The sequence below is a fragment of the Ornithorhynchus anatinus genome, chromosome 1 (genome assembly GCF_004115215.2).
Source record: "Ornithorhynchus anatinus isolate Pmale09 chromosome 1, mOrnAna1.pri.v4, whole genome shotgun sequence".
Lineage (NCBI taxonomy): Eukaryota > Metazoa > Chordata > Mammalia > Monotremata > Ornithorhynchidae > Ornithorhynchus > Ornithorhynchus anatinus.
In genome coordinates, this window is record NC_041728.1 from 177220444 (window position 1) to 177234718 (window position 14275).

Below are 14275 nucleotides of genomic sequence, written 5' to 3' on the forward strand. Positions count from 1 at the left end.
ATATCATAATTATTATTATTATTATGGAGAGTACTATCACCAATGATAATTACTGAGCCCTTACTGTGTGCCCACAATAAGTTTACAGTCTAGAAGGAGAGACATTAATTTAAATAAATTAGTGATATGGACACAAGTTCTGTGGGGCTGAAAAGGGGATGAATAAGGGAGCAAGTTAGGGTGATGCAGAACAGAAGCAGAAGAAAAAGAAGAGGGCTCAGTCAGGGAAAGCCTCTTGGAGGAGACGTGCCTTCAATAAGGCTTCGAAATGGGGGAGAGTAATTGCTTGTCGGATATGAAGAAGAAGGGCATTCCAAGCCAGAGACATGACTTGGGTGAAAGGTCAGCAGCAAGATAGATAAGATGGAGATACACTGAGTAGGTTAGCATAGTAAGACCAAAGCGTGCATGCTAGGCTGATTGACTGATTAGTGGTACATCAGCAGATCATGGAAGAGGAGGGGTCAGCTCACCTGACCCTTGGAGTCCTGGATAGGTGAAACTTAGGGAATAGACTCTGGCAACTAGGGACCAGACGTTGGTCACTAAACTACGGCAAGGGCCAAGACTTATGAGCAGATGAGGCCTTAAGGGAGAATTCACTTTGGAGGAATGTGACCCATGAAAACGGCTAGGCGATAAGCTTCTTGAGGGCAGGGATCTTTTCTAAGAACTCTTACATTGCACTCTCCTAAGCTCGATAGCAGCATAGCTTAGTGGATAGAGTACAGGCCTTGGAGTCAGAAGGACCTGGATTCTAAGCCTGGCTTCCCCACTTGTCTGCTGTGTAACCTTGGGCAAGTCACTTCGGTTTTCTGGGCCTCAATTACCTCATCAGTAAAATGTGAATTAAGGCTGAGAAGGTTATGTGGGACAGGGGTAATTGGTTCAGTTCTTGGTCCCATTCTATTCTCCATCTACACTCACTCCCTTGGAAAACTGATTTCTCTCCCATGACTTCAACTACCATCTCTGTTCAGATGATATCCAAATCTACAACTCCTCCCCTGATCTCTCTCCCACTCTCCAGGCTTGCATCTCCTCCTGCCTTCAAGATCTCTGTACTTGGATGTACTCCGACACCTCAAACTCACATATCCAAAACAGATGCTCCTTATTTTCTCACCCCAACCCTGTCCTCTCGCTCACTTTTCTATCACTGTAAATGGCACCACCATCCTTCCCTTCGCACAAGTCCGTAATATTGGCATTATTCTTGGCGCTTCTCTCTCTCATTCAACCCACATATTCAATCCATCACAAAATCCTGTCCCGCCTTCACGACATCACTAAAATCCACCCTTTCCTCTCCATCCAAACAGCTACCATGTTAATACAATCACTCATCCTACTCCACCTAGATTGCTGCATCAGTCTCCTTCCCCCAACCTCCTGCCTCTCCCCACTTCAGCCCATACTTCACTCCACTGTCCAGATCACCTTTCTATAGAAACATTCAAAACATGTCAGCTCCCCCCTTTAAAAATCTCCAGTGGTTGCCTATCTACCTATCAAATAAAACAAACAAAACAAAACCTATCAAACCAAAACTCCTCATCACTGGCTTTAAAGCACTCCATCATGTTGCCCACTCCTACCTCACCTCATTTCTCTCCTTCTACAACCTACCCCGTGCACTTCACTCCTCTAGTTCAAAGCTTCTCACTGCCAACCTCAATCTCGAATGTCTCACCACCTACACCTGGCCCACATCCTGCCTCTGGCCTGGAACACCCTCATTCCTCAAATCCACCAGACAATAACTCTCCCTCTCTTGAAAGCCTTACTGAAGGCACATCTCCTCCAAGAAGCCTTCCTAGACTAAGCTCTACTTTTCCTCATCTCCCACTCCCTTCTTTGCCACTTGGCTTGCTTCCTTGGCTCTCCACACCACAGCTCTACAGCACTTATCTATATATTTTAAATTTTATTTATGTTTATGGATAACTGTCTCCCCCTCTCTAGACTGTGAGCTCGTTGTGGGCAGGAAATGTCACTGTTTATTGATGTATTGCACTTTCCCAAGCTTTAAGAGAATCAGCGTGACTCAGTGGAAAGAGCACAGACTGGGGAGTCAGAAATCATGGGTTCAAATCCCAGCTCAGCCGCTTGTCAGCTGTGTGACTTTGGGCAAGTCACTTCACTTCTCTAGGCCTCAGTTAACTAATCTGTAAAATGGGCATTAAGACTGTGAGCCCCACGTGGGAAAACCTGAGCACCTTGTATCCTCCCCAGTGGTTAGAACAGTGTTTTGCACATGGTACCACTTAACAAATGCCATCATTATTATTATTTTAGTTCAGTGTCTATCCCCTGTAACTAGATTGCAATCTCCTTAAGTGTAGGGCGATCAAATTATTGATCGCTCCCAAGTGCTTTAATAGTGCAAAGCAGAGTTAATACTCAAATACTATTGGCTGGAATTTAGAAATGGAAAACTGCTGTCTCATCAAGGTAAAGCATTTTGTTCACTTTGGAATTATTCAAAAAAATGAATAATTTGCTTTGTAAGTTAAGTAGCTAAAGTTCGAATAAGAATAAAAATAATGATTGTGGTATTTGTTAAGCACTTAAAATGTGTCAAGCACTTTTCTAAGTGCTTGGGAAGATACAAGCTAATCAGGTTGGACACAAATCTTGATCCTCCTCTCTAACCAACAGTATTTTTTATTTTATCACTCTGGTTTATCACAATTAAGGTCCAAATAAATTCAGCTGGAAGAATCTGAGGCCCTTTCCACCAAGCACATTTGGCTACTAATGCAACAGAGCAACTGACACTAAGTCTTTACCAATAAGAAGAGGAGGAGATAAGTGTGGTAAAAAGAGGTTTTCATTACTGGTGATATACAGCCAATAGAGGTCCAGATATTCTTCACTCTCCCTCTCTTGATTAAAGATTAGTGTTCTGAAAAGAACAATTGAATGGCCTGAGCATAACTCTAAATCTGGGCAGCTTTATTAGAGAAAGCAGCTTTATTCTCTCAATAGTTTCTTTAAGATATAGATGGCTTTAAGGAGTTCTGACTGTAGTAAGTGGAGAGAATGCCAGGATATTAAACCTACTTTCATTTCAGAGAGATGATATCAGTCTTATGTCAAAGGTAGGCCAGTGTAAAAGCATTCGCTATGAACTTCGAGCACCTCATTGCCAAACCATTCAGGATAATACCGGATGCAGGATAATATCTGATGCAATTTGCTATTTAAACCTCCAGGGGAGATGACAAATAGCAGAGATTCTCATGCAAAATGCCCTCTCCAACTCAAAGAACTTACAAAATGTTGCAAGGTAATTTGGCACAGAAAAATATGGAACTCTGTCCTAAATATGGAACGACATTCTGGAAGGACTGCTGCCAGTTCTTCCTTTTACATTAGGATTTATCTTTGGAAGAAACCAGAAAGATTCACAGAGTTGTTCACTGCCCTCAGTCAGTCATATTTATTGAGCATTTACTCTGGGCAGAGCACTGTACTAAGTGGTTGGGAGAGTATAAGACTGAACCAAAACATTTCCTGCCCCCAGCGAGCTCTCCTGCCCTCCAGAGTCTGCAGAAAAGACCCAAAAATATGGCCCTAGCCTGGACACTGCCAAAGGAGGAATTGATACATTGTTCTGCACAAAGTAAGTACTCAATAAATAAGTTTGACTGAACCGATAAAGTATTAATCAGTGGTATTCATTGAGTACTTACTGTGTGCAGAGCTATGTACTAAGTAGTTGGGAGACTACAATACAATGGAATTGGTAAACAGTCTCTGCTCACAATGAATTTACAGTCTGGAAGGGGAGACAGACATTAATATAATTAATTTTTAATATAAATTAATAATTTAATTCAAAGAAGTTCAACTCTATTTTGATTCCACAGGAACTCTATTTTGGGAGTCAGTATTGCATCGTAGGAAGATGGCGAGTTCAGTTTTAAACACTTTGAGCTTCAGACTGCAGCAGCTCATTCAACGGTCATGTCCTGGAGTCAGGAGGAAATGTGAGATTGTGGAGAAGAAAAGACATCAGGATAAGACCGTAAGCTCCTTGACCTTGCTCCATACAGGGCAAGCACTTAATAAACTCTGTTAACTGATTTTGAGGTGGATTGGTAATCACCCACCTATAGGGAAAAAAAGCATTCAGAGAGGATGAAGTTCCCCAAGGGAGAGGGCTAATTGAGAAGAAGAGCAACATGACCTAGTGGAAAGTGCACCTGGAGAGTCAAAGGACCTAGGTTCTAATTCCAGCTCTGCCACTTGTCTGCTGTGTGGCCTTGAGCAAGTTACCTCAATTCTATGGGCCTCCATTACCTCATCTGTAAAATGGGGAATAAGAATGTGAGCCCTATGTGGGACAGGGATTGTATCCAACCTGACTACCTTGTATCAAATTTATGGAATTTGATGAGATTTACAGACATCTGAGAGATTTTCTCTTATAGTATTACCCTTCAAAACAACTATGAAATTTGACAAAGATTTTTCTTAAACACTTTGTGCATCTGAAGCGCAAACCGTAAGCCCAGCCTTAGGGGAGCAGAGCAGCCTAGTGGAAAAAACATGGGCCTGGGAGTCAGAGGAAGAGGATTCTATTCCGAGCACTGGATTCTAATCCCAGCTCCACCCTGTACCTAAGAGACCTTAGGCAAGTCACTTAACTATTCTGTACCTCAGTTTTCTCATCAGTAGCGTGGCTCAGTGGAAAGAGCACGGGCTTGGGAGTCAGAGGTCATGGGATCGAATCTCGGCTCTGCCACTTGTCAGCTGTGTGACTGTGGGCTAGTCACTTAACTTCTCTGTGCCTCAGTTACCTCATCTGTAAAATGGGGATTAAGACTGTGAGCCTCACGTGGGACAACCTGATTACCCTGTACCTACCCCAGTGCTTAGAACAGTGCTCTGCACATAGTAAGTGCTTAACAAATACCAACATTATTATTATTATTATTATCAGTAAAATAAGGATTCCATATCTGTCCTCCTTCCTACTTAGTTTGTGAGCCCTATGTGAGACAGGGGCTGTGTCTGACCTGTTTATCCTGTTTCATCCTCAACAGTTAGAACAGTGACCTTGATAAGTCACTTCACTGTGCCTCAAATCCCTCATCTGTAAAATGGGGATTAAGAATCTGAGCCCCATATGGGCAGGGACACTGTCTAACCTAGTAAGTGCTCAGTAAATACAAGTGAATGAACCTTGTTTAGCTTGTATCTACCCCAGTGCTTAGACTAGTGCCTGGCACATAGTAAGCACTTAAATACCACAAATTATCATCATCATTATTATTATTATGGTATTTGTAAAGCACTTTGTGTTGGTGCTAAACAAAGTGCTGGGGTAGATACAAGCAAATAGGGTTGAACACAATCCCTGTTCCATGCGAGGCTCACAGTCTCAATCCCCTTTTTACAGATGAGGTAACTGAGGCCCAGAGAAGTGAAGTAACTTGCCCAAGGACACCAAGCAGACAAGTGGCGGAGTCAGGATTAGAACCAGTGACCTTCAGACTCCCAGGCCTGTGCTCTATCTACTACTCCATGTTGCTTCTCCAATTATCATTATTATCATTATTACCTGGCACATAGTAAGCACTTAAATACCATAAAAACAGAAATAAAAACAAAAAAAAAACCCTAAGAGTTATAGTAAAGACTTAAATACCACAATTGCTTAGGGAGAGAAGGGGAAAGGGCTTAGTGCGCAAGGGTGCCAAAGTGGGAGAAGGAGAGCGATGGAACAAATAAGGGTTAATATAAAGCAAACGTGGGATTATGGGGGCCTCAAAAGATCTCACTGATGTGAACGCTTCTTGGACCTGTGTTGGAAATAGACAGCTATTGACCATTTTTTAAATTTCCACAATAGTTACTGAGCCATTATCTTCCATCCCTCACATTTATTTTATCGACATTATTTAACAACATGCAGACTGTTCGTGACTTCTTGGAAGATGAGGTGGTGTTTTAATTGCTTTTGCTGGCAAAATGAAAGGCGGAGGCTAAAGTGGAATTTTAAAAGCTTGGGTTTTATTTCCCTTTATTTTCCCCTTAATAGGAAAAGCTTAGCTTTCATTTACTCTAAAAAGTAATTATTTTGCCAGTAGATGATCTGTCTCATTAGTGACAACTGTGGCTCTCGTTAGGAATCTGTAAATGGCCCCAAAGAATAAAAGATCTTGAGGAAATTTAGCTTAGCTATGAGATTGGGGCTTTTTTTCTTCTTCTTTAAAATGGGCCTATTACTCCACTCTTCCTCTAAACATGAGCATAAAATACAAATATCTAAAGTAAATTCAGCCACTAAATTCTCCTTAATAGCAAATTGAAGGTCAGACCAAAGTGATAAACTTCATCACACTAATAATAGGTCACTAAATTAAAGCTGCTTAAAGAAAAAGGGAAGTGCATAAATAATAGTAGTGATGATGGTATTTGTGAAGCACTTACTATGTGCCAAGCGCTGTACTAGGCTGAGAAGTACTGTACTACACTACTGTACTGTACTACACTGAGAAGCAGCGTGGCTCAGTGGAAAGAGCACGGGCTTTGGAGTCAGGGCTCATGAGTTTGAATCCCAGCTCTGCCACTTTTCGGCTGTGTGACTGTGGGCAAGTCACTTAACTTCTCTGTGCCTCAGTTCCCTCATCTGTAAAATGGGGATTAAGACTGTGAGCCCCACGTGGGACAACCCGATTCCCCTGTGTCTACCCCAGCGCTTAGAACAGTGCTCGGCACATAGTAAGCGCTTAATAAATACCAACATTATTATTATTATTACAAAGTGTTGGGGGGGAATGCAAGCTAATCAGATTGGACACAGTTTCTGCTCAAAGGGGGGACTCATAGTCTGAATCCCCATTTTACAGAGGAGGTAACTGAGTCACAGAGAAGTGAAGTGACTTGCCCACGGTCACACAGGAGGCATATAATGGAGAGGGGATTAGAACCCATGACCTTCTGAGTTCCAATCTTCTGCTCTAATGACTGCATCATGCTGCTTCTCAAGGTGCAATGCAAGGTGGAATAGGGACAGGGAATCTGTCCATTGATTGTTATACTGTACTCTCCCAAGTGCTTAGCATAGTACTCTGCAAAAAAAAGCACTCAATGAGTACAACTGAATGAATGGAAGAGACACAGGACTTGGAGTTAAGATTGCACACCTGGTTGTGCCACTGGTCTACTGTGTCACATAATAATAATAATAATAATAATGGTATTTGGTAAGCACTTACTATGTGCAAAGCACTGTTCTAAGTGCTTTGGGGATACAAGGTCATCAGGTTGTCCCACTTGGGGCTCACAGTCTTAATCCCCATTTTACAGATGAGGGAACTGAGGCACTGAGAAGTTAAGGGCTTGCCCAAAGTCACACAGCTGAGAAGTGGCAGAACTGGGATTCGAACCCATAACCTCTGACTCCCAAGCCCTTGCTCTTTCCAAGGTCAGATCTGATCATTGTTGCGAGCCCCCGGTTTGTACCATCCAGGACCTAAGTGGACCAGGGGAGCCTCAGTGACAAGTAGTAGAGTTCAAACCACACCTCTGATCACCAGGCTACTGTGAAGAGTTTGTTACTTAGTCTTACCACTGTGCAAGGGACACTCACTCACTCCATTCCACCAAGGGTCTAATACCAGGCTCTGGTCAAAGGAGCCCATTCTGCCAATCCTCCCCCCAGCTGCCCTTTCCCTCTGCTCCCTCTGCTCCCCCTCTACCCCCCTTCACCTCTCCTCAGCTAAGCCCTCTTTTCCCCCTTTTCCCTCTGCTCCTCCCCCTCTCCCTTCCCATCCCCTCAGCACTGTACTCATCCACTCAACTGTATATATTTTCATTACCCTATTTATTTTGTTAATGAGATGTAGATCACCTTGATTCTATTTATTTGCTATTGTTTTAATGAGATGTTCATCCCCTCGATTCTATTTATTGTCACTGTTCTTGTCTGTCCATCTCCCCCGATTAGACTGTAAGCCCATCAAAGGGCAGAGACTGTCTCTATCTGTTACCGATTTGTACATTCCAAGCACTTAGTGCAGTGCTCTGCACATAGTAAGCGCTCAATAAATACTATTGAATGAATGAATGCTTCTTTTTTCTGTTGGCCAAATGCTGCTATCTTCTGCTGTTTCTGTTGCTTTCAGCGAGCTTCCTTTCTTCTCTGCATGCTTCTGCTTCACCGCTGCTGCACTTCTGTGCTGACTCCAGATGACCCATCACGATTCAAAGCAACCACCTTTTATCTGCCTTAGGCGTGGCAGCTGGGGCTCTATGTGGCAGTCATTGATGGGTCCAGACCCCTTACCAGGTAGAGCAGGGAGAGAAATCCCCACCTCCCTTCATGCTTCACCCCCAGAGGCCCACAGTCACCTCTCCTCAGGTAGATTCCATCAGTGCCTTCTCCAGTACCTTCTTGTTGTTGTTCACGGGATCACAGTCACTGAAAAGGCAGCTTGTGGTGGGCTCACCACAATCATCTTGCACCTACCTAATAATAGTGAGTTTTTACTATTCATTCATTCAATCATATTTATTGAGCGCTTACTGTGTCCAGAGCACCGTACTAAGAGCTTGGAATGTGCAATTCGGCAACAGAGACAATTCCTGCCCAACAACGGGCTCACAGTCTAAAAGGGGGAGACAGACAACAAAACAAAGCAAGTAGTCAGGCATCAATACCATCAAGATAAATAGAATCATAGATATATAAACATCATTAATAAAATAGAATAATAAATAATATATACAAATATGCACAAGTGCTGTGCGGAGGGGAAGGGGGTAGAGCAGAGGGAGAGAGTAGGAGCAATGGGGAGGGGAGGAGGGGCAGAGAGAAAGGGAGGGCTCAGTTTGGGAAGACCTTCTGGAGAGTTCAGAAGGGCTTTGAAGAGGGGAAGAGAGTTAGTTTGGCGGATGTGAGGAGGGAGGGTTCTTGTCTGCCTGTCTCCCCCGATTAGACCATATGCCCGTCAAAGGACAGGGACTGCCTCTATCTGTTGCCGAATTCTACATTCCAAGCACTTAGTACAGTGCTCTGCACATAGTAAGCGCTCAATAAATACTATTGAATGAATGAATGAGGGCATTCCAGGCCAGAGGTAGGACGTGGGCCAGGGGTCAAGGGCACCATGAGGAGGTGAGCATCCATATAGCAGGCAAGTGGAAAAACAGGGATTAGAATCCAGGTCCTCTGACTCCCAAGTCCATGATCTTTCACTAGGCTATGCTGCTTCCTAGTTCTGGGAACACAGTGGTTAATTAATGTTATAATTGAGAAATAATTAATGCAGACATGATATAATAATAATAATGTTGGTATTTGTTAAGCGCTTACTATGTGCAGAGCACTGTTCTAAGCGCTGGGGTAGATACAGGGTAATCTGGTTGTCCCACGTGAGGCTCACAGTTAATCCCCATTTGACAGATGAGGTAAATGAGGCACAGAGAAATTAAATGACTTGCCCACAGTCACACAGCTGACAAGTTGCAGAGCTGGGATTCGAACTCATGACCTCTGACTCCCAAGCCCGTGTTCTTTCCACTGAGCCACGCTGCTTCTATAACTGTTGGGTCTAACTAATATCAAACTGTTGGGTCCAAGTTTCTCATAGACTCAGAGTACTTTGGCTGTCATTTATGGTGTGTTATGTAGAACTAAAGCAAAGTCAGAAATAAACACATTTTCACTCAGACTGTTTTTAGTGGCACATGTACACTTTCTCACGTGTTGATTTACAATATTAAATGCTTGGTACAAGCAAATTGTGATCATCATCTAAGCCCCAGGCCTATGCTTTGTCAACTAGGCCTCACAGCTTCTCTATTTTTGAATACCTTTGCTAAAAGGAATATACGAAATGATGTAAAGACCTCAGGCTTCCTATAACTTTAAATCGAGATACTGCCACCCACCCACCTAAATCCACCATCCACTATAGTCAGACTTCTTAATTTTTCTAATGGTGCTTAAGCACATATTCTGTGCCAGGCCCTGTACTAAGCGCTGACTTAAATACCAGCTAATCAGGTTGGACACAGTCCATGGCCCACATGGGGCTCACAGTCTAAATTCCCATTTTCCAGATAAGGGAACCAAGGCACAGAGAGGTGACTCATCCAGGGTCACACAGGAGCAGGTGGATAGTGCATGGGCCTGAAAGGCAGAGGATCTGAGTTCTAGTCCTGATTCTGACACTTGTCGGCTGTTTCTCCCGCCTGTGATGTATTCTCCCTAAGTAATAGTCTCCCAAGTAATTGGTACAATGCTCTGCACAATAGTAAGCGCTCAATATGTTGATTTGCTCTTGGAGGCAACCTAGTCATCTTGCTAACCAAAATATTCTCCTAGGAGTGTGAGACAGCAAACCAAGATGGTCAACCATTGGTCGAATCAGCCAGATAATTCCTCAAGTCGCAATTTCACTGGTCTGTCTAAATCCTGCCACTATGGCATTTAATTTCTGGCTCTTACCAATCGTCACTTAACTTCTCTGTTCCTCAGTTCCCTCATCTGTAAAATGGGGATTAAAAGTGGGTGAGCCCCACGTGGGCCAACCTGATTACGCTGTATCTCCCCCAGTGCTAAGAACAGTGCTCGGCACCTAGTAAGCGCTTAACAAATACCAAAATTTTTATTATTTCTACAAGTGTCTCAGGGAAACGCTTTCCAATTTGGAGATTATTTAGCCTTCACATAACCAAAATAAAGATCGAATTGGATATTTTTAACCTCATAGAGCTCCACAAATGTGGGCTTTAAAAATTTTCATATTTACAGGAAATAGCAAACATCCTTGAATAAAAACATATAGGCATTAGGAGTGGCATGGACCAGTAGATGGAGCGTGAGCCTAAGCGTCAGTGGACCTGGATTCTAATTCTGGCTCTGCTAGAGTCTGCTTTATGACCTTAAGCAATTAAATGACTTGCTCCAAGTCACATAGCGGACAAGTGGCCGAGCCATGATAAGAAAAATAGTCATAATACCAATGATAACTGTGGTATTTGTTAAGGACTTAATACGTCCCAGGCATTATGTTAAGAACTAGGGTGGAAACAAGCAAATCACATTGGACACTATCCCTTTCCCACATGGAGTTCACAGTCTTAATCCTTATTTTACAGATGAGGTAACTGAGTCAGAAAGAAGTGAAATAACTTGCCCAAGATCACACAGCGGAAAAGTGGAAGAGCCAGGATTAGAACCCAGATCTAATGATGCCCAGGCCTGTGCTCTATTAGGCCACACTGTTTCAATCCTTAATATTTTAGTGCTTAGACAAACTATATTTCCTCAGAGTAGCAGTTTATATTTCTCTAAATTTCCTGGACAATTTCTACAACATCTTTTCTTTCTTAGCCAGTGTAAATAAAAATCAAAAGTGTACTTTTCTTCTGGTCATTTTGAGAGAGTTCTAGTAATTTAGACAGTTTTTGCTACAACTCAAAAGAATATTCAATCCAAATAAAGCCCAAACAGATAACTACAATAAGTATGGCTTGACTTTTTTTTCCCATAAACCTGGACTTTAAGTTAGAATAATATCTTTCCCACAGATTGTTTTCTCTTAAACAACAAAGGAACACTTGCCTCTCCTTTAAATTTAAATTCCATTTCAGTGTCAACTTATTCAAATGCCACACATTGAAACAGTCCTGTAAGTCAGGAACTAATGCAGTTACAAAGTGCATTTAAAGAGCTCTCTTCTCACTTGTAAAGTGATTGGAAGGAAAGAACCATAGATATAAATGCAATCAAAGTGTATTTGCTGATTCTGACAAATTCCTAATTTCATTATCTAAGTTCTCTGAAGCAACAACAAAAAAAAAACCTGAGCCACTAGGTGCCCATCAACATCAGGATTCCTGCTCCACTAAATCCAAATAAAGAATACAGTCTAAATTCCTTACACAGGAACTGTTATCTGATTCCTTACACAGGCACTAATTACACCATGCTTAGTTTGAAGGAGAATAGTACAGGTGATAGCCACTGAACCTGAAAACAAAACTTACCTGCCTATAGTAGTTGCTCTCCAAAGACTCACTGTAGCTGCTGCTTCTCAGGAAGTGAAGAAAATGGAGGAAAAGGGGCTGCCCTACCCAAAAAACCCTGGGTGTGAGGGAAAGGAAGGCAAAAAGCCTGTGAGGTTGGCCCAGGCCTACTAAGAAATCCCCTCAGAAATGTCTACAGTCGTGAGTACTGAGCCCACCTGCAAGCAATATCTAATTCATGGGCAGCATGGAAGCAATAGAGTTCAAATTAGGCCTAGACCCACCTTTGAGAGAATGTGTTTCATCCCTCCCAGCATGCTTCCCTGCTGCTTTCCCAGCACTGGTCTCTTACTGTTTGTCCTTTTTTTGCCAATAAAAACCTTCTCTTACAGCAATCCTGACTTCAGACAACATTCTTTGATACTTGCACTTACATTTCCTTTTCATTCCCTAATCCTCTTGTCTGGAAATAGATGTTTTCTGTGACCTTCATTTTGTCCTCTTTTTCTATGATACACAAAAGGCTAAAATGAGAAAACTATGTTTGGATATGAATATTTAACCCCTGCCATTCAAACAATCAGTGAATTGGAGGCACAGAATGATAAATTGTGTCCATCCAGATGAGTGTGAAAGAGAAAACAAAATACACATTTTCAAAGGAGAGAAAGGATGGGTCCCATGAAATTTTTAGTACCAAAGTCGACATGATGTCTTTCCAACGGCTTGTCTCTTTCTTTCCTCTGTGGTGGAAGGCAGAACAGGATGAAGTCACTTTGGTGGCATAGAAGTGTGTTGGTCCCTTTGCCTGGAGAGACAGTTTGGCTGTGGACCATGTTGAGAAATTTGAACTGAAATTCCTTAATTTTACGAGAAAAAGACATTAGATTCAAGGCCCTCCAACAAGTACTTAGTAGGTTAGAAGCAGTGTGGCTTAGGAGAAAAAACATGAGCCTAGGAGTCAGAGGACAAGGGTTCTAATCCCATTTTCCATTCATTGATTCATTCATTCAATCATATTTATTGAGTGCTTACTGTATGCAAAGCACTGTACTAAATGCTTGGGAGAGTACACAATAATTACAAACAGACAGGTTCCTGCCCACAAAAAGCTCACAGTCTAGAGCAGATGATAGGCATTAATATAAGTAAATAAATAGCTAAATAAATAGCTCTAGATAAATAGAGAAGCAGCGTGACTCAGTGGAAAGAGCCCAGGCTTAGGAGTCAGAGGTTGTGGGTTCTAATTCTGGCCCCGCCACTTGTCAGCTGTGTGACTTTGGGCAAGTCACTTCACTTCTCTGAGCCTTAGTTACCTCATCTGTACGATGGAGATTAAGACTGTGAGCCCCATGGGGGACAACCTGATTACCTTGTATCCCTCCCAGTGCTTAGAACAGTGCTTGGCACATAGTAAGTGCTTAACAAATGCCATTATTATTATTATTATGATAAATAAATACATTATTCATTCAATAGCATTTACTGAGCACTTACTATGTGCAGAGCACTGTACTAAGCGCTTGGAATGTACAATTTGGCAACAGATAGAGACAATCCCTGCCCATTGATGGGTTTACAGTCTAATCAGGGGAGACAAATGGACAAAAACCAGACAACTTAATCGCAATAAATAGAATCAAGGAGATGTACACCTCATTAACAAAATAAATAGGGTAATAAAATATATACAAATGAGCACAGTGCTGAGGGGAGGGGAAGGGAGAGGGAGAGGAGCAGAGGAAAAGGGGGAAAGGGGACTTAGCTGAGGAGAGGTGAAGCAGGGGGTAGAGAGGCAGCAGAGGGAGCAGAGGGAAAAGGGGTAGCTCAGTCTGGGAAGGCCTCATGGAGGAGGTGAGCTCTAAGTAGGGCTTTGAAGAGGGGAAGAGAGTTAGTTTGGTGGAGGTGAGGAGGGAGGGCATTCCAGGACAGCCAGAGAGGATGTGGGCCAGGGGTCGACAGTGGGATGGGGTGAATGGGGGACGGTGAGGAGGTGAGCAGCAGAGGAGCAGAGTGTGTGGGGTGGGCAGTAGAAGGAGAGAAGGGAGGAGAGGAAGGAGGGGCCAAGTTGATGGAGAGCTCTGAAGCCCAGAGTGAGAAGTTATTTGTTTAGTGTGGAGGTTGATAGGCAACCACTGGAGGATTACAGATATATTCATTTGTGCTGTGGGGATGGGAGGGAGGATGAATGAAGGCGCAAGTAAGAGCAGCACAGAAGGGAGTGGGAGAAGAGAGGAGGACTTAGTCAGGGAAGAAATTCACTCATTAGACATATTTCTTCCTT